A 27,082-nucleotide genomic window follows, 5' to 3' on the forward strand; every position below is an offset into this window, starting at 1 on the left:
TATATTTTTGCTGGAGACCATCACTATCCTCTCAGTCCCTTTGGTTCATGTCCTAGGTGTCATCCTTGAATTTTCTTTTTCTCTCTCTTCCCTTATATCCAATTTGCTGCAAAGTCCTCTCAATTCTACCTTAGCAACATTTCTTGTATGAATGCCCCCATCTCTCTCCTGACAACCCCGTCACTCTGGTGTAGGCTCTCATTATTTCATGTATGGACTATTGAAATAGGTTTCTAGTTGATCTTTCCCATGACTCAACAAATTCTAGTGAGTGTTATCTCCAGGTCAAATATAATATCCTTTAGTCCTTTAAAGCTCTTAATAATTTCTCCCCTTTCCATCTTCCAAGTATTTTAGGCTTTGCTGCTTTCCACATATCTTGTGATTCAAACTACTTCCTCTTTATTCTGAATAGGTATTGTCTGTACATAGTTATTTGCATTTTTTTTCTCCACCAGTAGGACATGAGTTCTTGGAAAGTAGGGAATGTTTTTGTCTTTCTTTGTATCCTCAATGCTAGCAAAGGGAATGGAACAGAGTAAATTCCCAATAGCAAGCTTGGAGACTGATTGCTGACTGTTGTGATCACAAAGCTACCATCATACATATTAATCAATCTGGTTTAGGAATAAAAGACTAGGTTTAAAGTCTTGGCCTTAGAGTTGTTCTCTTATCAATTCTTCCATCTATTATGCATATATCTACTAATAATGAAATTGCTAATCTTTCTTTAATATTCTTACCAAGTAAAATCACCCAGTTCTGCTTTCTTCATTTTGCTTTAATTCATCCAAGCCTTCCCATGTTTCTCTGAGTTAGCATATGCTTTGTTTCTCATTGTACAATAATATTCTATTACATTCATATTATCACAAATTGGCCAGTTATTCCTTAATTGATAGGCATTTATTTTGTCTTCAGGTTTTTGCTATCTTAAAAAGTGCTGCTATTGTAATTTTAGTATATATAGGACCTTTATTTTCATCTTTGATTTCCTTGATGCTCATATCCTAGTCCATAAGAGTTAGGTCACGGATTATAAATATTTAGGTGACATTTCTCCCATCGTTCCAATTTGTTTTGTATAATGACTGACGGTTCCATCACCAGCACTTTAGTATCCATAATCCCTCTGACACCGTTCCTTTATTAAAAAAATCTTTTTTTGTCTTTTTATAATTTATTTTGCTTTTTTATTTCTTTTTTGGCCTTTTTACATTTTTATTTGAAAAAAAAAAGAATAAGAAAAAAAGGAAAACAGAAAAGAAATACAAAACAAAAGAGAACATTGTCATGTGTCCAGCAGAATATCAGAGAGGATTCAAAATATATAACAACAAATTGCCAGATTAAGAAAATGTATATATTAGTAGAAGAAATTATACTTCTGAAGGATCATTTGTTCTTTACTTCCTTGTAAACTGTTTTTTAGTTCTCTGCTGCACATCTTATTTACTTTATTCTTCTTTTTCCCTTTTATCCTCCCACACCACTCCCAAGCAAGCAAGCTACATTTAAGAAAAGATATGTTTATGTATACATATATACATATACAGATACATACACACATTCGCATCCATACATACCCCACATATACAAACGTCTTTCCTATTTTTGCTGTCTCTTTAATTAAATCCTGTTCCATAACTTACCTTAATAATACTTAACCACTCACTACCCAAGGATTCTTCCCTTCTCTTCTTCCCTCACCCTTTGCTTCCCCATCTACCCATTCCTCCCCCCTTATTTCTTTATAGATTTTGGAGAGTGCTATACTGTCATGATATATATGTAATGTTGCCTCTTGAACCCATTCCTGATGTGAGTAGGTTTTTAGAACTAGGAGTCCTCCTCCTCTCCCCTAATCTGACACTATTTCCATCTTTTATTAATTTTACCTATTTGATAGGTATGAGGAAAAATGTTAATTTTCCTTTTCCTTTTTTATTCATGAATTAGAATTTTTTCATATTGTTGTTAATGGTTCATAATAATACCTTTGAAGACTGTCCATATCCTTTGACCACTCACCTTACTGAGTCTTAGCCTGTTTTTTTTTTTCCCCATAAATTCTTTATCATCTAGATTTTCTGAACTCATCTGATCAGATTAATATGGAAAAGACAGAATGGCATACTGGGAAAAACTTCTGATTTGGAATCAGGAGAGATTTAAGTCTGAAATACAAGCAAATTATTTATAGTGATTATAATCTAAAGTATATAAGTGATTGAGTGTTTATCTAGGTTGTTCAATCAAAAAGATGCATTTTTATTGTTAGGTTAGTTTTTCCAAGTTATTTGTCTCTTTGGGTTCATGCAGTGGTATTCAGAACAAATATCCTCAGACCTCCTTCTGTCTTGCTAAATCACTTATGGCCTTAAATTGAGAATGACTTTTATTAACTTGATCATTAATAATACCTAATAATAGCTAGCCTTTATATACCTCTTATTATGTGCTAGGCACTGTGCTAAGGTCTTTGCAATTATTACCTCATTTGATCTTCCCAATAACCCTATGAGGTGGGTGCTATTATTATCCCCATTTTACAAATGAGAAAATGGAGTGAAAAAAGAGGCTAGGGTCACATAGCTAGAAAGTGTCTGAGGCTGAGTTTTGCTCAGATCTTTTTCTATCCAGGTATGGCACTCCATCCACTGAAACACTTAACCTGCTCTATTGTAGGCAATATTATCCTCAAAGGAGAAATAATTGCTGAGTCAGAGTTGCAAAGTTCAGAATTTTGCTTTTGATAACTTTGTATATCACTGGTGAAACAATGCGAAACAGTCTGATAGTGAAGGTACCTCATGTCACGGAACTGATCTTTTAAAGCTGTGATTATGAAATACAGACTCTGTATTGTTACCGTAACATGAAATATTATCTGTGGGCTACCTATGCAGAATAACAGACCAAATAGCAAAATTGGTTCCAATCATGAAGTCTATTGTATTAGCATCATTTTACTCAGTTGGTAATGTCAAATTAGTGGAGAATGTCAAAATTGCCCCAATTATCTATATTGTGCTTTCTGGAAAATGCTTCAGTTATAATAGCACATTGGCTATTAGATATCTCATCAAGCGACATGAAGATTCCATAAAGGCCTTAGGATCATACATCTAGAACAGGAAAGTCCATGAGAGATTACCTAACTCAGGCTTTTTACAGACAAAGAAACTGAGTAGCAGACTTGCTCAAGGTCGAACAGGTTGGAGATAATAGAAGTGGAATTTCAACTCCCGTCCTTTGCCTCCAGGTGCAAGTTTGGTTGTCTTGCTAATAAAATAAACCAGGTAATTATTAAATCTTTTCTTCACCTTGGGCTTGGAAATGACTCTAAAGATCTTTACTAATAGATTCTATTTTCAACAAAGGCATAAGCAAATATAGAACTTTCTTAGAATATTTCCCTTTTCAGGGTGAGTTAATGAGTGTGCGCTCATCCATAATTGGATGAGCTGACTGAGACAAAGGGGAATAAAATGGCCATATCTCACATTCAATATCCTTTTTAATTAATACAACACATATATGCAGTGCTACTAATTAGCTTGATAGAAAACTGATGTCAATGCCAATGAGCATAAGTATTGATACTTAATGGCATTGTATGAAAAGCACTAATGAGTCCCAAAATATAGTTTACATAGTTTTTCAAAAACTTATTCTCATAAATAAGGGGACTGATTAGTTTAAGTAATAACTATCAAGTTTGGAATGAGCAATTAAACTCTCACATGTCCAATTTTCTCTCTTTTCTTTGTATTCTATAGTATATTTATGCATTAAATTTTTATGTTAGTTCTGCTTTTCCACTTGCACTTGCAGAATTATTGTTATCTATTTTCAAAATTAAGCATAAATGGAAACAATACAAATAGTAGATTTTGTGAACCTCCAATCTAATTCTTTTTTTTTTTCAAATAAAAACTTAAGGTTCATTTTATTAACACTCTGAGCCAGATGTTATTTTGCTGGCTTGAATGTTCCAAGTTATGTTTATTCACAGAAGTTTAATATCAGGAAGAACAATCTGGTGATTCAAGAGGTCAGATTTCTGTGGTAGTTGTATTAAATGTAAAATAGCCAGTTTGTTCATTGGGAAATGACATGGCTCATAATGCTTAAATTAAATAACAAAAATGCTCAAGTGGGTATTAGTAAAAACATAGAAAAAAATCTAATCAGGGATTGGAGAGCCTATTAAGTAATTGAAAATACATTTCCAGAGGTAACTTTTTTAAAGCCTGTCATTTTATTTCCTTTTAAAAATTTATCTTTTCCTTTATTTCTTTAAAACAAGAGGTGGAAAATCTACTTTTGCTTCAGTTATTTTCATTTTTAAAGAGGATCAATCACAAAGTGATTGATGTCTTGATTTGTGCATGTATTGGATTTAAGTGAGACAAAGTGGCACAAAGCCATCAGCCTCATTCTCCCTTCCAGAATCATCAAAGTCCAATGCAAAGAAAAAAGTCAAGATAACTGCAGATAGTCCAGAATATAATGGATGACCTTGATGTCTTTGATGTCTTACCAAGCTCTAAGTACTCTACACCTGTTTTCATCACTTTTAAGCCATTGAAATAAATTTAATTTTATCCATTCATCTCTTTAGGGAAAGTCTTTACATGCTTGGGGTAAACAACCTCCTAATTCATCAACAAGTTTGAGGCTTGTCAATTACTTTTAGATGGTTGATTAAGTTGTCCTTAAATTACTAGATGGTGATCCATGTCTTAATGGCCAGAAGGGACTAAAATGGAATTACCTATATGATTATCATTGATATTTTGCTTTACATATATTATTTTATTTGATTCTTATGCCAAAATATGACAAAGTAACATTATTTTCATTCTTCTGAGGATTAGAAAAACTAAGAAACATGCTTAAGATTGTATAACTAGAGCAGGACACACAAGCTGAAATTTGAACTTCTAACACAAATCCAATGCTCCTTTCACTGCATAACTCAGCAATATGGAAAACCAACTAATCAAATAAAAAATTGAAAAAATCCATTTCATCAATCCAATATTATATACACACATGCATACATGTGTGTACACATATGTGTTTATGCATACATATGCATTTAAGTGTATGTATATATGTATTAGATATTTTGAGAAATATCACAGTGCAATAGATAGAGAACTTGCCTCAGATTCAGGAAAATCTCAATTCAAGTTCTGCCTCTAAATATACAGGCTTTGTGACCTGAGTGAATTACCTTCTCTCAGTTCCCCAGGTATGTCTCTAAGACTAATTTGCAGAACAATTCGTAAACTGCCTTGAAAAAGGGAGGATCCTTACTTAGGTTCCCTATTCCAGTGAAATCATAGATCCTGATGTTACTATCATGACAAATTTTTCTGCTATACTAAGGAATTACTTAGGCTTTGCATAGACATAGTCAAAAGTAGCTGAGAGAGAGAGAGAGAGAGAGAGAGAGAGAGAGAGAGAGAGAGAGAGAGAGAGAGAGAGAGAGAGAGAGATGTTCCACATCTATATAACAAAAAAAAAAAAATTAAACAATCTGACATGTAAGGTAGTAACTCAGGGCTGCTTTAATTTGCAATTCTTTCATCAATAGTGATGTAGTGCATATAAATAATTTTGATTACTTTGTCTGAAATCTGTCCCTGTCATCATTTGACCATTTATCAGTTGAGGAATGGCTCTTATTTCTAAATGTTTGACTTAGTTTTCTCTATATGAGAAATGAAGCCTTTTACCAGAGAAATTCACTGTAAATTTTCTTTTCACAGTAAAGATTACCAACTATGTATTTCCCTCCACTCTATTCCCCACCCCATTTATGCTACTCTTTCTAATTTTGCTCAAAAGTGTTTTGCTTCTGACTTTTACTTCTCCCAAAATTGCCTTCCCTTCTTATCAACTTATGAACTCCTCCCCCCATTTTACTTATTCCATTCTTTTCCTATTTTCCTGTTTGGTAAGATAAATTTCTTTTTTAAGTAGTATTTTATTCATGTAAAGATAATTATCAACATTCACCTTTGTAAAACTTTGTGTTCCAAATTCTTCTCTCTCCCTTTCCCCTGTTCTCTCCCCAAGACAGCAAGCAATCTGATGTAGGCTAAACATGTACAAGTCTTCTAAATATATTTCCATATTTGTCATGCTGCAAAAGAAGAATTGGGCCAAAAGGGAAAAAACAAAAGAAAGGAAAAAAAAACAAACAAGCAAACAACAACAACAAAAACAACAAAAAGGTACTATGCTTTGATCCACATTCAATTTCCATAGTGATAAAATAGATTTCCATACTGATTAAAGTGCATATTATTTTCCTTATCAGTCAATTTCAATGAAAATAAAGCTCCCTCCTGCCTCTTCCCATTCTACCTCTTCCTTTCCCTTTTCCCCCAATGAATTCTTCCTTCTTATACCTTAATTTTATTTTTCAAGATATTTATACAAACACATTCAACTCACACCTCTTCTTTCTATCAATGTATCTATACTCCTTCTAACTATCTTAATGAGAAAGTTTTTAGGAGTTATAAAAATGTTTCTTATGTAAGAATAGAAACAGTTTAATCTTATGATTTGTCTTTCCCGTTTACCTTTTTATGTTTCTTTGGCATCTTGTATTTGAAAGTTAAATTTCCTATTCAGTTCTGGTGTTTTCACCAGGAATGCTTGAAAGTCTTCTATTTCATTGAATACCTATTTTTTTTTTTCTCCTGAAAGATTATATTCAGTTTTTTGGGTAAGGGATTATTGGTTATAATCCTAGCCCTTTTTTCCTCTAGAATATGATATTTTAATATGTCCAATTCTTTCATGTAGAAGCTGCTAAATCTTGTGTTATTCTGACTCTCTATAATATTTGAATTGTTTCTTTCTGTTTCTTGATCTGGGAAATCTGAAATTTGGCTATAATATTCCTGGGAGTTTTCATTTTGAGATCTATTTCAGAAGACAATCTGTGGATTCTTTCAATTTCTACTTGACCCTCTGGTTCTAAAATATCAGGGCAATTTTCCTGGATAATTTTTTGAAAGATGATGTTTAGGGTTTGTTTTTTGTTTTATTTTGTTTTGTTTTTAAATCATGACTTTCAGGTAATTCAATAATTTTAAAATTATCTCTTATGGATCTATTTTCCAAGTCAGTTGTTTTCCAATGAGATATTTTCTTTTGTGTTCTATTTTTCATTCTTGTCTTAGAAAGTCATTAGTTTCCACTTGTCCAATTCTAACATTTAAGAAATTATATTATGCAGTGAGCTTTTGTACATCCTTTTTTATTAGGCCAAATCTACTTTTTTTAAGGAGTTCTCTTAATTTTATATCTTTTTGTATGTTTTTCCATTTGGCTAATTCTGCTTTTCAATGAATTCTTTTCTTCTTTGGATATTTGTACCTCTTTTACCATTTGACTTCTGTTGTTTAAAGATACGATTTTCTTCAATACTTCTTTTGTGCCTTCTTTATCAAGCTGTTAATACTTTTCTCATGATTTGTGTGTGTGTGTGTGTGTGTGTGTGTGTGTGTGTGTGCGTGCATCATTCTCATTTCTCTTCTCATTTTTTCTTCTCTTACTTGATTTTAAAAATCATTTTGTGGTCTTCCATGGTCCAAGACCAATTTATATTTTTCTTTGAGGCTTTGTTCAAATCTGACCTCAGAGACTTACTAGCTTCCTGTGTACTGTGTACCTCTCCCCACTGCCTTGTCATGGTAGAGGGGCTTACATAGCTCAATGAAATTATGAATTATGTTATGCAGAATTACCTAAGATAGTTCATAATAGAGAGTTCTGATGAAAGGTGATGCACTAGAGAAAGAACTATCAAACCACTTTAGTATCTCTGATAAGAAAATTCCAAGTTCAATATTCAAATGATAAAAGAGATGACATTGGAAAATCAGTCCATGGTTTTAATATACTACCAAGAAATAGCAAAGAATAACTATGAATAACTATAGTACTAATAAAGTGACTAGAACAAAGCTGAAAGGAAACTCAACTGCAGATGCACATGGTATAATGTCCAGTGCTATAAAGACCAGTATTACATAGGAATCTGGAATGTAACATGTATGAACCAAGGTAAGCTGGAGCTGGTCAAATAGGAGATGGAAAGATAAAACTTGAACGTCTTGTATAACAGCAAATTTTTAAGGACAGGAATGGATGAATTTAATTCAGATGATTACTAAGTATATTATTGTGGTCAAGAATCCCTTAAAAGAAATGGAGCAGCCCCCATAGACAATAAAAGGGTGAGAAAAGAAGTATTGGTATAATCTCAAAAATGACCAAATGATATTTATTCAAATCTCAAGCAAACCATTTAACATCACAGTAGAAAAAGTAAAAGTAAAAGTAAAAAAAATTCTTAAATTATTAAAATGAAAGTTTAAAAAATGTCATATTCTTTACAGGAGATTAGAATATTAAAGAAAAAAAAAACTATAACTGGATAAATGGCAAGTTTGACCTTAGTGTACAAAGTCAAGCAGGGCAGAGACTAATAGAGTTTTGTTAAGATAACTCATTGGGCATAAAAATTCTTTTTAACAACCAAAAGATGACCCTCATGCATATCACCAGATGGTCAATATCAAAATCAGATTGATCATCTGTTTTGCAACCAAAGGTGGAGAACCTCTATACAGTCAGTTAAAACAAGAGATGGAGTTAACTGTAGCTCACATCATGAGCTTCTTATTATAAAATTCAGACTTCAATTGAAGACAGTAGGGAAAGCCATTAAGACTAAATATAGAAGGACCTAAAAAACAACCCTTCTGAATATGAAATGGAAGTGAAGAATTAAATTTAAGGGATCAGATCTGGTAGAGGGTTTAAAGAACTATGGACAAAGGTTTGCAAGATTGAACATAAAACAGTAATTTAAAAAAAAACATTCCAAAGAAAAAGTTGAGCCAAAAAGTAAAATGACTGTCTGATGAAGCTTTTCAAATAGTTGAGGAAAGAAGGAAATTGAGAGGGAAAGAAGAAAGGGAGAAATATACACGGCACTATACAGAATTCCAAAGAATAGCAAGGTGAGATAAAAACAGTTTTCTTAAAAGAGCAATGCAAAGAAATAGAAGAAAACAATAGAATGGGAAGAACAAGAAATCTTTTTGAGAAAATTAGAGATGTCAAGGGAAAGTTTCATGCAAAAATGGTAGAGATTTAACAGAAATAGAAAAAATTAAAAAGAGATTGCAAGAATATACAAAAAAAATTAAGAAAAATCTTAATATCACCAATAACCATATTGGTATTATTACTGATCTAGAGCTAGACATCCTGGAAAATGAAGTCAAGTGGGCCTTAAGAAGTGTTCCTAATCATGTTTAACATATATTGGAATACTTGCCATCTAGGGGAGGGAATGAAGGGAAGGGAGGGAAAAAATTTAGAATACAAGGTTTTGCAAGAGTAATTACTGAAAATTATCTATGCATATGTTTTGAAAATAAAAAAGCTTTTAAGAAAAAGAAGTGTTGTTAATAATAGGCATAGTGGAGGTGATGGGATTCAAAATGAGTTACTTAAAACTGTAAAAGATGATGCTATTAAATTGCTGCACTCAATATACCAGTAATATTTGCAAAAAAACACAACAGCAGTTTGGAAAAGATCAGTTTGCACCCCAATCTTTAAAAATGGCAAAGACAAAGAATATTCAAATTACTAAACAAATATGCTCATTTCATATGCCAGCAAGATCATACTTAAGCTTCTGTAAGCCAGGTTTCAGTAATATATGAATTGAGAATTTACAGAAGAGCAGACTTGTTTTTGAAGAGGCAGAGGAACTAGACACAAAATTGTCAACATTCACAAAATTATGGAGAAAGCAAAGAAGTTCCAGAAAAAAAATTTACTTCTGCTTCATTGAGTACACTAAAGTCTTTCATTATATGGATAACAATAAAATGGGGAAAATCCTCAAAGACAAGGGAGTACTAGATCATCTTACTTGTCTCCTTCGGAGCTTCAGGTCAAAAAGCAACAATTAGAACCAAATGTGGAACAATGATTGGATTAAGATCGGAAAAGAAGTACCATGAGGCTGCATGTTGTCACCTTATTTATTTAAATTATGTGTTTAATACATCATGTGAAATAAGCTGGTTGAATCAAAAGCTAGAATGAAGGTTGCTAGAAAGAATGTCAATAATTTCAGATATTAAATGATACTACTCTGACAGTGGCAGGTAAAGAAGAATTTAAAAGTCTCTTGAGAATAAAGAAGAAAGTGTAAAAGCTGGTTTGAAGCTCATCATTAAAAAAAATTTTTAAAAATTAAAAAAAAAAACAACAAACAAAAAACAGATCTTGACAACTGGTCCCCTCACTTCCTGGCAAATAGAAAGAGGAGAAATGAAAGCAGTATCAGATTTCATGCTCTTAGGCTCAAAGATCACAGTGACTGAAGCCATAAAATTAAAAGATACTTGCTTCTTGGAAGGACAACTATGGCAAATCTGGACAGGGTGCTAAAAATATTGAATTATCACCTTACTGACAAAGATCTTCTATGTGGTCAAAGCTATGGTAGTGATGTATGGCTTTGAGATTAGAACTATAGGGAAAGCTGAGTGCTGCAGAATTTATGCTTTTGAACTGTAATGCAAAAGAACACTTTTGAAAGTCCCTTGGAAAGCAAGAAGATCAAATCAGTCAATATTAAGATCAAATAAGTGAAGATTAAAAAGCTATTCCTTAGAGAAGGTCAAATATTAACAATGAAGCTTTAATACTTTGGCCACATCATGAGAAGACAGGATTCATTGGAAAGGACTCTAGTGTTGAGAAAGATTGAAGGCAAAACAAACAGGCAGTTCCATGGTGTCATGGAAATTATGAACATGAACTTGGATGGATTTTGAGAGCCAGTGAAGAAAGAAAGGCATGGTGTACAAAATTCACTATTATGTTTTGTCTTAGGAAAAAAGCAAGTAATATTTGTATAAAAGGGCCAGGGAAAGGAAGAGTATTATTAATTATGAGTTAGAGGAGCAGAAAGGGATAGGGAGTAAAGAGGAAGAAAAGGCCAATGAGAAGAAGGATGTCTCCAAGCTCTGTTTATTAACTTTACTAACCAAGACCTTAGCCCCAATTAAAAAATGTTTTAATAACTTCTTAAATGTAGTTTTTATTAGTTTCTGATGCTTAGATTGAGGGTGGTAAAGGGAGAGATTATATAACTGAAATTGTAGTATAGCCAACAGAAACCATGATTTAATTTTTATGTATTTTTTATTATTAATAGAAAAAGTAGCTTATTTTAAATAGCATGTTACAATTTACAAGACAGATGGCTTAAGTAATAATTCCCTATCTCCATTTTAAAGATGAGGAACTGGAATACGCCCAAGATCACACAAGACAAATGTCAGGATCTCTTGAATCAAAAACCAATGGAAGCTCCTTGAGGGCAATCTATTTCAATTTTATCTTTGTATCCATCTTTGTAAGTGTTTAGCACAGTGTCTGACACATAGCAGGTAGCTAATAAATGTTATTCTACTGTTTGATTGGAGTGATGCTATACTGCCATGTTTTCCATATAGCAATTTATTTCTACATACTGCATATGATGTCATAAATAAAACTGGTATAGTTTTGGACATGCTACTGAATTAAATCATTTTTTTTCAGCTGAAAATTTTAAGTTGTTGGGTTTTAGTTTCCTCCCAGTAGTAACATGAAATAAATTCTTACTGTGAATATGCTCATGATGACTAAGGACTGAATTATATATTTAATAACCTAAAAAGCCTGCTCAGAGTCACAATTACTATGAAGATGGCTTCATAAAGGTGGCTTTAAAGTGGCTTAAAGATTACTCCCTATGCTAACAACTTGTTTCATATCTCAGGAGTTCTGATAGTAGGAAGACCAGTGGAAAAGATCACGAAATTTTGAACAATTGATTTTTATCATCCAATTTATAAATTAAAATATTGAATGATATTTTCCAACTAGTCACTTCAAGTGATAATACTTGAGTCTCAGTCTTGGCTATGAAAAAACAATAATTTTTGTTTCAGCTGCAAGTTTCACAAAATGCCCCTGGTAGGAATGGAATAAAACATATGCTTAGGTGATGCTAAGGACGCAGGAGAAGTTGGGGTTGATGTTAGAGGTCTGGGGAAGATCTCACCTAGGATGCACCTGTCAAGATAGTAGGTAAGGAAGAAATGAACCATCTGGCAGGTTCCTATTTTAATAATTAGTTTTGCTAACTAGGTGTCAAGCTCAGTTGATTTTATTCTGAAAAAGGTCTCCAGTACTAACAGTACACTTTAAATCTCAGTATTCTAGAGTGAAACCCCACTCACTCCACCCTAGTTATAGATACTTATAAGTCAGGTAATCCCAGTTAATCTTAGACTGGACAAAGTTTTTCAGTCTTATTTTCATGGGTTCTGTGGTTCTGGACTTTGTTTAGAATAAGTATTTAAAAATATTTGGAGGGATTTGGGGAAGAGCTCGGGTGCATCCTTGCCTTTACTCTGCCATCTTGGCTCTGCTTACATCAGCTGTATAATCTCTATAAACCTTAATACCCACTTTTGTAAAATGAGGTTAGAGATAGCTGGCTCAGAGGGCTATTGTTAGCAAAATGCTTTATAAACCTTAAAGCACTATTCATGCACTTCACACAACTGGGAATAACCACTTTAAACCTACCAGATTGGCAAACAGTGATAGAAAAGGACAAATGCTGAAGAAGATGTGGAAAAATAGGCATATTAATTTGCTTTTGGTAGAGTTGTAAATTGGTCCCACCATTCTGGAGAATAATTTGGAATTATGACCAAAGGACTATTAAACTGTGCATACTCTTCCAGCAATACAACTACTTGGTCAATTTCCCAAAGAGATCAAAGAAAAAGGAAAAAGATTCATATGTGCAAAGATATTCAAAGTAGCCCTTTTTGAAATGACAAAAAAAAAAAAGGAAATTCAGGGGATACCCAATAATTGGGAAGTGCTTGAACAAGTTATAGTATATGAATGTGATGGAATACTACTATCTTTTAAGGAATGATTAAAGGGATAATTTCAGAAAAGCCTGAGAAGATTTATATGAACTTCACAAAATGAAGTGGATTGAACTAAGAGAATAATATACTCAGTAACAGTAATGTTGTAACAACAATCAACTGTGAAGGATTTAACTGCTCTAATGAATACAAAGATCCACCATAATTCCAAAGAACCCATGATGTAAAATGCCATCCATATTCAGAGAGAGAACTGGTGGACTGTGAAGACATATTTAAGTATACTTTTCCTCTTTATTTTTCTTGATTTGGGGGAAGAATGTAAGAAAAAAAGGGGAAAAGGGCAGTACTGAAACATCAACCATAATCATACCTTTTCTTGAAATATATAGGAAAGATATTGTGATGAGAAAGTCCTAGATTAGGGATGAGAATACAGATTCTTGTCCTGGCTCAACCACTTCAAGTTCTATGAATTTAGGGAAGAGTTTTCATCTCTCTGAGCTAGTTTCCTCATTTCTCAAAATGGAAGTAACAACTGCCCTAACAATCTCTTGGGTTTGCCCTCAAGATTGAATAACACAATGCACATGAAAATGCTTTATATACTACAAAACACAATGCAATTGTTCATGATTACATTAGGTAGTATTAGGATGATAAATATACCCTGGGTGACATTCTCCAAAGAGAAGTTACATTTTCCAGATCAGCCCAGAAAGTAAACCCTAGAGCTAAGAATTTAAACTCCCTATGGGCAAGTATTATATCTGCATCTTTTTGTATACTTTAAAGTCCCATGCACAGTACTTTATACTCAATAGGGACTCAATAAATATTGAATGAATGAATGAATGAATGAAATGAATAGATGACTCCAGACAGCACTGAGGATGACAGCTCCTTTGTACCTTAGGTTAAATATGCCAGCATTCAGCTCCCATCCAGTAGTTCCATTTTTGTCCCTCCCTGGACCAGCCCCTCTGAAGACTGATTATTGCTGTGCCTGTGGGAAAGATGTGTTCTGGGGGAGCGGCCTGATATGAGAGATGATATCAGAGATTAGTTAACCGTATGGGCTGAGTCCCGGGGGAGGTGTGTGAAATGAATCAGATTAAACAAAATTGATAATGTGAATACTTAATCAAACAGACAAAGGTAGTCTGCACAGCTAATTAGGGGCAAATAGAGCGTCCCTCTTGTACCTCATTTAACTGACAAATTGTGCAGACAGTTTTAATGGGAGTCTGTTTAGCAAAGAGAAGGCTGTACAGTTGACAGCTTGGCAAAATGTGGTTTCTGTAACACCACATGATGCTTATGGAAATTAGCTGGGGTGCAGCTGAGCTCTGAGTAGGCAAAGGCTGCCCAAACTGCAACAAAAATGGACCTTACTGGTCACTGAATTCTTAAAGGTGTAGGACTCAGTTTTGTTTGTTTGTTTGTTTTTTAACATCTTGGGAAGAGAAAACCTAAATATTATCACTAAGTAGAAATTTCATATTTTCACCCCTATATAGAAAATATAAAGGTATGTGATTGACTGAAGCATCTTACCTGGAGTATTAAAGGATAAGAAAATCAGAATTCAGATTGAAGGAGGGGAAGTTAAGGTATTTGGTAACTTACATTACTGTCTTAGTTCTGTCAACCTCACTTCATTCATCCATTCAACAAGCATTTATTAAGATACTATCTGCCAGACACCATGGCTTCTTCTGATAGATTAAGGAAATACTACACTGAGGATAGAAAAAGTCCCAGAAGTTTAAATGATTCCATATTCTTTCAGGCTACTGACTTGGTTTTCTCTGTCATTTCTTCTCTTCATCCTCCTTTTCATCCATTGTTTTCTTCTTTTCCTAAAGCCAACCTTTCTTTTTTTGCTAGTATTTTCTAACCTTTAAGAAATGTCCTACTATATAGTGAAAGAGCAAGGAGAACTGTGGGATCAGAAATTTCTATTACTATGAGCATGTTCAGTCCTTTTTCTTCTTGAAGCATTTATTCTTTTGCTTTTTTACAGATCAAGATAAGCTCTGAAAGGTCTTACTAAGTAAAGCAGGTGTTCTCAACTTCTGATCAAGATTTCAAGGGGCCTATAAACTTAGAAATGAAAAAAAATGCATCTTTATTTTTACCAATCTTGAGCTAGAATTAACATTTCCTTTCATTAAGAATATAGACAACAAATATTGTTCTGAGAAGGGGTCTATAAATTTCAACAGGCTTTCAGAAAGATCTACGGCACACAAAAAGATTAAGAACTCTTAAATAGAAGTGGTCATAAGTGGGTGGAAGTATCAGTGGATTGGTAATCAAAGGGGCTGGGCATAAATCCTGGCTGCAACTTATTACCTGAATGATCTCAAGTAAGCCACTTTACTATTATAAGCCTCAATTTCCTTATTTTATAAAATAAGTAAAGAGAACTAGATCAGAGATGCTTTCTAAGATCCCTTCCAACTCTAAATCCATTGAACAATAACTAATCTTCCTCCAGCTTAGGCTATGTACTGTCTCTTCTGATAAAATGTAGCTTCTTGAGAGTTATGACTTTGCTTTTTGTCATTTATTACCAATATGCAACATAGAAGCCTTATAGAAGTAGGTGCTTACTTGTGCTTAACAAATGCTTGTTGCTAGATTGATATGGAATAACCAGGAAGAAGGTATGTCATCATATCCTCTTCTCTGTAGTTGTTATTGAGAAATCTCATTTAACTAGGCTACTCTCATGGTGTACAAGTTATTAAAATAGAAAACAAAAAAAAATATGGGCCCAGTCATCAGTGGTAAGAGAACTTCCATGACAAATGAGGAGCCCATTAGTAGGAGCATCAGGAGCTGTGTCATTTTTTGAATTCAAGAATTAGAATTTAGGGTTTGTTCTGGGTACTGGTACCTCCACTCTCTGGCCTTTTGTACCCAGACATGGTTCACAGTTTCTATCAGGCTAAAGGGAATAAGGATGCGCATGAAGAGTATTAGTTTAATGAAGTGATTTTTGTGAATCACTCCACCAGTCAGACATGTTCCCTTCCAGAGCCTGAACAATTTTGCATAAAACGGTCCATTAGTGTCAATGGAGAGGGTCTGACCTCCTTTAGCTACTCTGTAAGCCTAGTCAAGTGGAACTATTAGAGTTGTGCTTGGACTGGAACAGTAGGCCTGTTTATCCCATGAGGGTTCCCCCCACCTCCACATCATTATGCATTCAATGAAAAAATCTATGGTTCTGCAAACTCATAGTTGCAAATTCAGAAAAGTTGGATAATTACTTTAATACACCAGAATACATATGTTTTATGTTTAATTATAATGAGTTATTTTTATTGATTGAAAAAGCTACAATATCTTCGGTATTGTTTTTCATTTTCTTTACACTAATGTGTCATTATTTAAACACATATGCATATATAGATATACACACATATATGTACATGTATACACACACACATATATATATATATGTATACATACAATATGTACAAATTCATTTTGGGGGGTTAAGACATTCAAATTTATCCTGCCATTAGTCAAATTTAATAATTCATTTGCAAAATCAATATTTTTAAGTCGGTTGTTTTCTTGAATAATAAATCCATGGTTGTGGCAAAATAGGAGGAGTACCATAAGTTGGCACTGTGATCCAATGGGAATGAAACTGGATTTGAATTCACAATCACTGGTTTCAAATCATTCCTTAAATTTTTTCTAGGAAGTACAGTGCAGGCATTTTTTTTTAACCACCTTTGCTACTTTGATCTCCTTTAGAATATATTTTCATTCCAAATTCCCAGGATTATAACTCAGAGCAAGTTTCATCTATCCCTTCCCTCCTAGGAGTACATCAAAAAAAAATTGAAATTAAGCATACAAAGGAAAATTTTAGTTCAGAGTATAGCCATTATCTTTAGTCCAACAGTCTAAAATGATTTGTTTTATCTTTTTTTTTTTTTTTTTTTTTTTTTTTTTTTTTCTGTTTTAGGAAGGATCTTTGTACATTCAGGCAAGGATGCAGAATTATCAAGGCTATTTGCATAGCTCCATAGATCAATTTTCCACTTTGTTCTGTCTTTGGAAACATAAACTCTTCATTTTTCTGATTAGTGGATAATCTTTGAGGTAAATAATAAATATATGTGTATTGCAGAAAGGACAGAAAGAGAATAAATTGATTAAATTTGGATTGGTTGATCATAACAAACAACAGTAAGAACAAAGGGCAAAACTTTTCCACAATTTCCTGAAAATGACATTATTCATAACAATTTAAGAATGATGTTTTCATAGACATTTTTTCAAACATTCATAATCTCCAAGCTTTGAAAATAGGGAAATGTAAATGAAGAAAGCAAAATTATATGGGAAAAGGATAAGGCATATGCCATCTCTCTGTACTACTGGAGTTAAACTCAAAATGCTTTTGGTGTGTCTATAAAACATAAGCTTTCATCCCAATACTTTTATTCAATTATAAAAAGTAGTCATTTTATTCAACTGGATAATAGTCTAGAGAACACTGAAAATATAGAATTACAAATATATAAATAAATTAAATATAAAAATATAAAGTGAATAAAAATAAGAAATAAAATAAAATGAAAGATTTAGGTGGTTCATTTATGGCTTAGTACCATCAAAAAAAGGATGATAATGATAAGAATAAGAATAAGAATGTGAGAGCAGTTTGGCACAAGAATAGGAAAAAGAGTTTTGCAGCTCTAGGCAAATCTAGATGTCTGTTTCAGACCTATAATTGTTAAACATCCTGACTTTGTGATCCTGATTATGTCATATTTTTGGTGCCCCAGGAAACTCTTGAAGACAGTCACCTCCAAACTTCTTTCTTGTTCATGCAATTCCATCAGTAATATTTTAGAGCGGTTCTCTCACATGTATGTATTTACTTACCTGTTAATTATAATACTATTTTGCTAATTAGTACTATTGTGCTAACAATTATATTCTTTTAAAAATTACAGAAAATAGAAATTTAAGAGAGATGATATTTATCCTTTCTTTTTGAATAGTGCCAATGACACCTTAAGTGATGTGTTGACTTACACTTGAATTGGATCTCAGTGCAGCAGAGTTGCACAGAGTCATAAACCTTATTCTTGCTTCTAGACATCAAAGATCAGTGGCAACAAAAAGTTATCAAACTGTGCATACCCTTTGACCCAGCTGTACTACTACTGGGCTTATATCCCAAAGAAATACTAAAGAGCGGAAAGGGATCTGTATGCGCCAAAATGTTTGTGGCAGCTCTTTTTGTTGTGGCTGGAAACTGGAAGTTGAATGGATGCCCATCAATTGGAGAATGGTTGGGTAAATTATGGTATATGAATGTTATGGAATATTATTGTTCTGTAAGAAATGACCAGCAGGAGGAATACAGAGAGGCTTGGAGAGACTTACATCAACTGATGCTGAGTGAAATGAATAGAACCAGAAGATCGCTGTACACTTCAACAACAATACTGTATGAGGATGTATTCTGATGGAAGTGGAAATCTTCAACATAAAGAAGATCCAACTCACTTCCAGTTGATCAATAATGGACAGAAATAACTACACCCATAGATGGAACACTGGGAAGTGAAAGTAAATTGTTAGCACTACTGTCTATCTACCCAGGTTACTTATACCTTCGGAATCTAATGCTTAATGTGCAACAAGAAAGTGGTATTTACACACATATATTGTATCCAGATTTTATTGTAACACATGTAAAATGTATGGGATTGCCTGTCATCGGGGGGAGGGAATAGAGGGAGGGGGGATAATTTGGAAAAATGAATACAAGGGATAATATTATAAAAAAATTACTCATACATATATACTGTGAAAAAAATTCTAAATAAAATAAAAAAAATAAATATTAAAAAAAAAGATCAGTGGCAAGACAAAAGTCAAGACCACTGGTGAAGGAAGAAAGATGAAATAACATTTTATTCTAAAATGAACAGAAAGCTATTAGAATTTACTAAATAGAGATGTTATTTGTCAGATTTTGCTTTAAAAGAATCTCTTTGGTATCTGGGTGGAGCTTGGATGAAGGTAGAGAATGTCTAGGAGCAAAGAAATCAATTAGGAAGCCATTGTAATAGTTCTGATCAGAGGTGATAAGGGCCTGATATTATCTGTGTGAATAAAGATAAAGGTACTGAAGTAAAAGACTTGGATGTAGAAACTACAAAATTTGGTAACCTATTGGCTCAGAGAAGAGAGAAGTGGATTGAGATCCAAGAGATCCGGAAAATAGTTTTTTCATTAGCAGTACTAGAGAAATTTGGAAGATTGATAGATTCTACGGGAAAGATACAAAACACAATCCAGCTCCCAACCTTTCCATATCTGCTCATTTCTTTCACAAAAATAAATAATTAAAATTTTTAATTTAATAATTTAAAAAATACATGCAAAGACAATCTTCAACAATCACCTCTGCAAAATCTTGTGTTCCGAAACTTTTTCCCTCCCCTAACTCCCTGCCATAGATAGCAAGCAATCCAATATAGGTTAAACATGCACAATTCCTCTAAACATCATCTCATAATAATCATGTTGCACAAGAAAAATCATATCAAAAAGTGAAAGAACAACAATAACAAAAAAAGACACAAGAAAAAAAAGCAACCAAACAACAGCAACAAAGTTTGATCCACCCACCAAGGTACAATTTACTAAAGCTATGGGGTGAATTGGTGGCAAAAGATGGTTATGTTGTGTACATAGGTGGGTGATGGAGCTGGAGTAGAATTTTCCAATTGGTGCCTGGGTTGATGTCATTTACTAAGTATTAGGTGCCATAAATGCAAAGAAAGGCATAAACAGTGTCTGCATTAAAAGATTTTACATTCTAATGAAGAACATTATGTACATATACATATATAATGCTCCTCATGTTATATTTTTATATGTGTATGTATTTATATGAAAAATATATTATATATGCATATATACACGTATATATACATATGTAGGTATATATAATAAATATATATATGGAGAGAGAGATCTATAAGATAAATGTAGATTAGGTAAAGAGATGTTAGGGATCCTATAAATAGAAAGAGAATGAATGAAGATTAAAAACAGAAAGATTTTTAATAGAAAAGTAAAAGTACTTTGTTACAAGGGAGATTTGACCTCTTGGGCTGCTATTTGGAATAAAACAATTTTAAAAGTAAAGAAAATTTCCATACCAAGTCATAATTACATAAGGACATTTGGGAGTTTTTGGGGGGGCAGAAAGGTTAAGCTCCTTGGGCCACAACATAATTATGTAAATGCTAAGTACTCATAACTGTTTCTGGGTCATTTAAATACAGAATTCCTTCAAGTGCCTACTCCTCCCTTTACCTCATATCAAATGAAGTTTTCTCTAATAGAAACATCCAGCTAGGTTTATGGTTCAATCTTGTCTGAATCTTCATCATCATTTAGAATTTTCATAGTAGAAATATTGAAGTTGTTTGCCATTTCCTTCTCTAGCTCACTTTACAGATTTTGAATCTAAGATGTTTACTGTTCATCCAGTTTAAGATGTTTGAAAAGCAGTTTGTGGATGCAAGACTAGAAAACTGTAGAGAGATTGACACAGGGTAAGTAGATTTGAGGATTTTTAGCATAGAGATGGTCATTAAATCCATGGGAGCTGATAAGAGCACCAAATGAAAGAGTAAAAGGGAGAAGAGATGAGGGCTTAACCTTTTTTCAAACTTTTACAAATAATATTTTATTCTCAGAACAACCTGGGAGCTGTCACCAATTTACAGATGTGAAAACTGAGACAGACAACAATTTAGTAACTTGCCCAGAGTCAAACCCTAGTAAGTGTCTCCCTACAGATCCAGCACTTTATCTACTATTCTACTTAGTAGCAAGGGCAGGGGCAGGGCTGGAATCAGAAAGCTTTCTAGTCTTGTTGCCAAGGTCTGTTGATTTTTTTTATTATTATTTTAATAGTTTTTATTTACCAGATATATGCATGGGTAAATTTTAAACACTGACAATTGCCAAACCTTTTGTTCTAATTTTTCCCCTCCTTTCCCCCCTCCCAGATGGCAGGTTGACCAATACATGTTAAATATGATAGAGTATAAATTAAATACAATATATATATACATGACCAAACAGTTATTTTGCTGTACAAAAAGAATTGGACTTTGAAATAGCGTACAATTAGCCTGTGAAGGAAATTCAAAATACAGGTGGACAAAATTAGAGGGATTGGGAATTCTATGTAGTGGTTCATAGTCATCTCCCAGAGTTCTTTTGCTGGGTGTAGCTGGTTCAGTTCAGTACTGTTCTATTGGAACTGATTTGGTCCATCTCATTGTTGGAAATGGCCACGTCCATCAGAATTGATCATTATATAGTATTGTTGTTGAAATATATAATGATTTGCTGGTCCTGCTCATTTCATTCAGCATCAGTTTATGTAAGTCTCTCCAGGCCTTTCTGAAATCATCCTGTTGGTCATTTCTTACAGAACAATAATATTCCATAATATTTATATACCACAATTTATTCAGCTATTCTCCAATTGATAGGCATCCACTTAGTTTCCAGTTTCTGGTTACTACAAAGAGGGCTGCCATAAACATTCTTGCACATACAGGTCCCTTTCCCTTCTTTAAGATCTCTTTGGGATACAAACCCAGTAGCAACACTGCTGGGTCAAAGGGTATGCAGAGTTTGATAATTTTTTGAGCATTAGTTCCAAATTGCTCTCCAGAATGGCTGGATATATTCACAGTTCCACCAACAATGTAGCAGTGTCCCTGTTTTCTCACATCCCCTCCAACATTCTGCATTATCTTTCCCTGTCATTCTAGCCAATCTGATAGGTGTGTAGTGGTATCTCAGAGTTGTCTTAATTTTCATTTCTCTGATTAATAATGATTTGGAGCATCTTTTCATATGACTAGAAATAGTTTCAATTTCTTTATCCAAGAATTGTATGTTCATATCCTTTGACTATTTATCAATTGAAGATTGGCTTGATTTCTTATATTCAATTCTCTATATATTTAGGAAATGAGGTCTTTATCTGAACCTTTGACTGTAAAAATGTTTTCCCAGTTTGTTGTTTCCCTTCTAATCTTATCTGCATTAATTTTGCTTGTACAAAAACTTTTCAATTTGATATAATCAAAGTTTTCTATTTTGTGATCAATAATGATCTCTAGTTCTTCTTTGGACATAAATTCATTCCTCTTCCATAGCTCTGAGAGGTAAACTATCCTATGTTCCTCTAATTTGTTTATAATCTCATTCTTTATTCCTAGGTCATGAACCCATTTTGACCTGACCTTAGTGTACAATGTTAAGTGTGGGTCAATGCCTAGTTTCTGTAAGGCCTGTTGATTTTACCTCTCTATTCAGCTATTAAACTGATTTTCATAAAGTGCTGGTCTAATCTTGCTGCCCCTCCCCCACAGATTCACACTCATATACACACATTCATACCCATATGTGCCAATTCAATAAGCTCTAGTGACTTCTTATTATCTCCAGAAGCAAATATAAAATGCGCTATTTGGCATTCAAAGCCTTCATAAGTTTTGAACTTCATAAATATAAATATATATTCTACATTTCCAGTCTTCTTACATTTTATTCCCCAACATGGACTCTTTGATTCAATGACAATGGCCTGCTTGTCTCATAAGCAAGACACTCCATCTCCTTTCTCCAGGCATTTTCCCTTGGCTGTCCACCATTCCAGAAATGCTCTCCTTTCTCTGCTCCCAACTACCAACTTCCCTGGCTTTCTTTTAATCCCAATTAAAATCCCATCTTTTACAAGAAGTCTTCTTCAAGCACTCTTAATTGCAGTGCCTTCTCTCTTTTTAATCATTTTACTATTCAACCCATATGTGATTTGCTTTAAGTATTTTTATTTGTATGTTATCTCCTTCATTAGATAGTAAACTCCTTGAAGGCAAGAACTGACTTTTCATTCTTTTTGTATCCCAAGAACTCAGTACTATGCTCAGCACATATAATAAATATGCATAACAAATATTTATTGATTGATTATCTTTGTGAGAACAGTTCCAATGAGTAGACATTGAAGTTCTTGGAAGGAAGGGAGGAAGGGAGGAAGGGAGGAAGGGAGGGAGGAAGGAAAGGGAGAAGGGAGGGAGAGATCCTGTATTTGTAGAGTTCTGAGTTGTTTTACCCATTTGTATTTCTTATAAATATGCTTGTCTACCATGATACTTTAAGATGTACTCACCTTCAACAGACTGTATCTTTTGGTAGAAGATGGTGCTCCAGGTATAAAGGAAAATATTCCATAATTGTTTTTAATATTTAAGTAAATACATTTTTGAGGAGATCCCTATTCTCCATTGAATTTAGAATGAAAGAAAAAACATAACTAAAACTCTTATAACAAATATGCATTGTCAAGCAAAACAAGCTGCCACAATGGCCATGTCTCAAAATGTAACTTTCATCTTGTATCTTGAGTCCATCACTTCCCCTTCAGGAGGCAGCTGGAATGCATCATCATCTGTTTGACTGATGTTGCAACTTAGTGATGATTCATTGTTTCAGACATCCACAACCTAAAGTATCCTTGCACAGCTTCATAAGCATGATACCGCTGAAATGGCAAGGAGGGGTCCTGTCACTGTCTAAGCAAAGCTGCTTGAGTTAATTGATAAACCTTTCCTTCTATTATCAGTGCTAGCCTTCTGTCTGGAATGGCTCTGCCTATTGCCCCTGCAAGGCAGTGAGATGTCCTTATGGGATTCTAGTAGATATTGGAAATTGTGCTGGCAAATTAGCAGGGGCCACAGACCAGAAGTGACAGCTTCAGCGCCCTGATGGAGGGAATGCAGCAATCTTACCCTAATAGCAATTGGCCAGACTTATCATATGGACTAATCACAACAGATCTGGGGAAATAATAGGCACCAGATGTTATCGCTTTGTAGGCTTGGGTTCTCCAGAGATTAGAGCTCTGATAGAAAAGCTCCCTGAAAACAGGAGAATGATTCTGCCCCTGATTAATCAAACAAGAATGGGGAGGGGTGATAACCATCAACTCCCTCCCTTCTCAGCCCATGCTCTCTTTCTATTATGCAAAAGAGGATGAGCAAAGAAGTTTTCAGGAGGTTTGTATATGTGTATATATACAAAATAAAATGAAAACATTTAACTGGTTTTCCAAGATCATGATATTTTTCTTAGAATGGCATTATTGTTTCAAGATATTCTTTAAAAATGAGTCATTTCCCATCACCCATTCCACATTTTAAAAACATTAATTACTCTGGCTTTGAAACAATTTAATTAAATTTTGTATTCATATGCTTTAAAAGTAGTTGAGAAGTAGTATCATGTAGTGAATGGGGGAAATTACAAAGTTCTGAGTTTGAATCTAGTTTCTTACATTTGGCTATCTATGTGACTCTGGGTAAGACACTTGACAACTCTCTCTCAATCTCAGTTTATCTGTAAAAATAAGAGTTGAAATAGCACCTATCTTATTGTGAGGATAAAATGAGGCAATATATGTAAAATAGATGCGTTGTTCCCAGAGAAACTGAAAAACTCCTTTGGGGTCTCAATATATTACTCAGCAAGTTAATTAATCCTGCTGGACCTAGATTTTTTTCATTTCTAAAAGTAAAGGCATAAAGGATAGAATTCTGGACTTGAAGTCAGGGAGACCTAGTTTCAAATCCTGCTCTAGTTATGTGACCTAAATCAAGTCAGTTTCTTTTTTTTTTTTCCAATTTTTTAAAATTAATTTTTATAATTATAACTTTTTTTGACAGTACATATGCATAGGTAATTTTTTTTTTTTTACAACATTATCCCTTGTACTCCCTTCTGTTCCGAATTTTTCCCCTCCTTCCCTCCACCCCCTCCCCTAGATGGCAGGCATTCCCATACATATTAAATATCTTATAGTATATCCTAGGTACAATAAATATGTGCAGAACCGAATTCTGTTGTTGTTACTGTTGCAAAGGAAGAATTGTATTAGGAAGGTAAAAATAATCTGGGAAGAAAAACAAAAACAAAAAGATAATAATAATGCTCACAGTTTACACTCATTTCCCAGTGTTCCTTTTCTGGATGTAGCTGATTCTGTCCATCATTGATCAATTGGAATTGGATTAGCTCTTCCCTATGTTGAAGATATCCACTTCCATCAGAATACCTCCTCATACAGTATCATTGTTAAAGTATATAATGATCTCCTGCTTCTGCTCGTTTCGCTCAGCATCAGTTGATATAAGTCTCTCCAAGCCTCTCTGTATTCCTCCTGTTGGTCATTTCTTACAGAACAATAATATTCCATAACATTCATATACCATGATTTACCCAAACATTCTCCACTTGATGGGCATCCGTTCATTTTCCAGTTTCTATCCACTACAAAAAGGGCTGCTACAAACATTTTGGCACATACAGGTCCCTTTCCCTTCTTTAGTATTTCCTTGGGATATAGGCCCAGTAGTAGCACTGCTGGGTCAAAGGGTATGCACATTTTGATAACTTTTTGGGCATAATTCCAGATCGCTCTCCAGAATGGTTGGATTCTTTCACAACTCCACCAACAATGCATCAGTGTCCCAGTTTTCCCACAGCCCATCCAACATTCATCGTTATTTGTTCCTGTCATTTTAGCCAATCTGACAGGTGTGTAGTGGTATCTCAGAGTTGTCTTAATTTGCATTTCTCTGATCAATAGTGATTTGGAACACTCTTTCATATGAGTGAAAATAGTTTTAATTTCATCATCTGAAAATTGTCTGTTCATATCCTTTGACCATTTATCAATTGGAGAATGGCTTGATTTCTTATAAATTAAAGTCAATTCTCTGTATATTTTGGAGATGAGGCCTTTATCAGAACCTTTACCTGTAAAAATGTTTTCCCAATTTGTTACTTCCCTTCTAATCTTGTTTGCATTAGTTTTGTTTGTGCAGAAACTTTTTAATTTGATGTAATCGAAATTTTCTATTTTGTGATCAATAATGATCTCTAGTTCTCCTTTGGCCACAAATTCCTTCCTCCTCCACAAGTCTGAGAGGCAAACTATCATATGTTCCTCTAATTTATTTATGATTTCGTTCTTTATGCCTAAATCTTGGACCCATTTTGATCTTATCTTAGTATGTGGTGTTAAATGTGGATCCATGCCTAGTTTTTGCCTTACTAATTTCTAGTCTTCCCAGTGGTTTTTGTCAAATAATGAATTTTTACCCCAAAAGTTGGGATCTTTGGGTTTATCAAACACTATATTGCTATTTTTATTCACTATCTTGCCCTGTGAACCTAACCTATTTCACTGATCAACTAGTCTATTTCTTAGCCAATACCAAATGGTTTTGGTGCAAGTCAGTTTCTTTCAGTTTCCTCAACTGTGCATTGAAGAAATTAGACTGGAAGGCTTCTGGAGTACCTTTCAATTCTAAATAGATGATCTTGCTATTATTCAACTCTTATTGCTTATGGCCAAGCTCTCAAACAGAGCAGAGGATACAATTCCACACATTGCATTTTTAGAGCCAGGTATGATAGCTTGTCATTGAAAAATTCAAATGATATGCTGCTTGATGCAATTGGTTCAGTAGATAGAGTTCAGGACTTAGAATTAGAAAGATGTGAGTTTGAATCTTACCTCAAGCACACTCCTAGCTGGATGACACTGGGCAAGTCACTTAACTGTTCTCTGCTTCAGTTTTTCTATCTGTAAAATGGAGATAATAATAGCAACAATTTCCCAAGATTGTTGGGAGGATTAAATAATTTGAATTATAGCTTGGCTAAGATGACAGGAAAATATAATGATAAATGTTGGAGGGGATTTGGGAAAACTGAGACACTAATATATTGTTGGTGAAATTGTGAAATGATCCAACCATTTTGGAGAGCAATTTGGAACTATGCCCAAACTGTGTATACCACTTATCCAACAGTGTCTCTACTGGGTCTGTGTCCCAAAGAAATCATAAAAGAGGAAAAGGACCCACATGTGCAAAAAATGTTTGCAGCAGCTCTTTTTATATTGACAAGGA

This window comes from Sminthopsis crassicaudata, chromosome 4 (genome assembly GCF_048593235.1).
Source record: "Sminthopsis crassicaudata isolate SCR6 chromosome 4, ASM4859323v1, whole genome shotgun sequence".
Classification (NCBI taxonomy): Eukaryota; Metazoa; Chordata; class Mammalia; order Dasyuromorphia; family Dasyuridae; genus Sminthopsis; species Sminthopsis crassicaudata.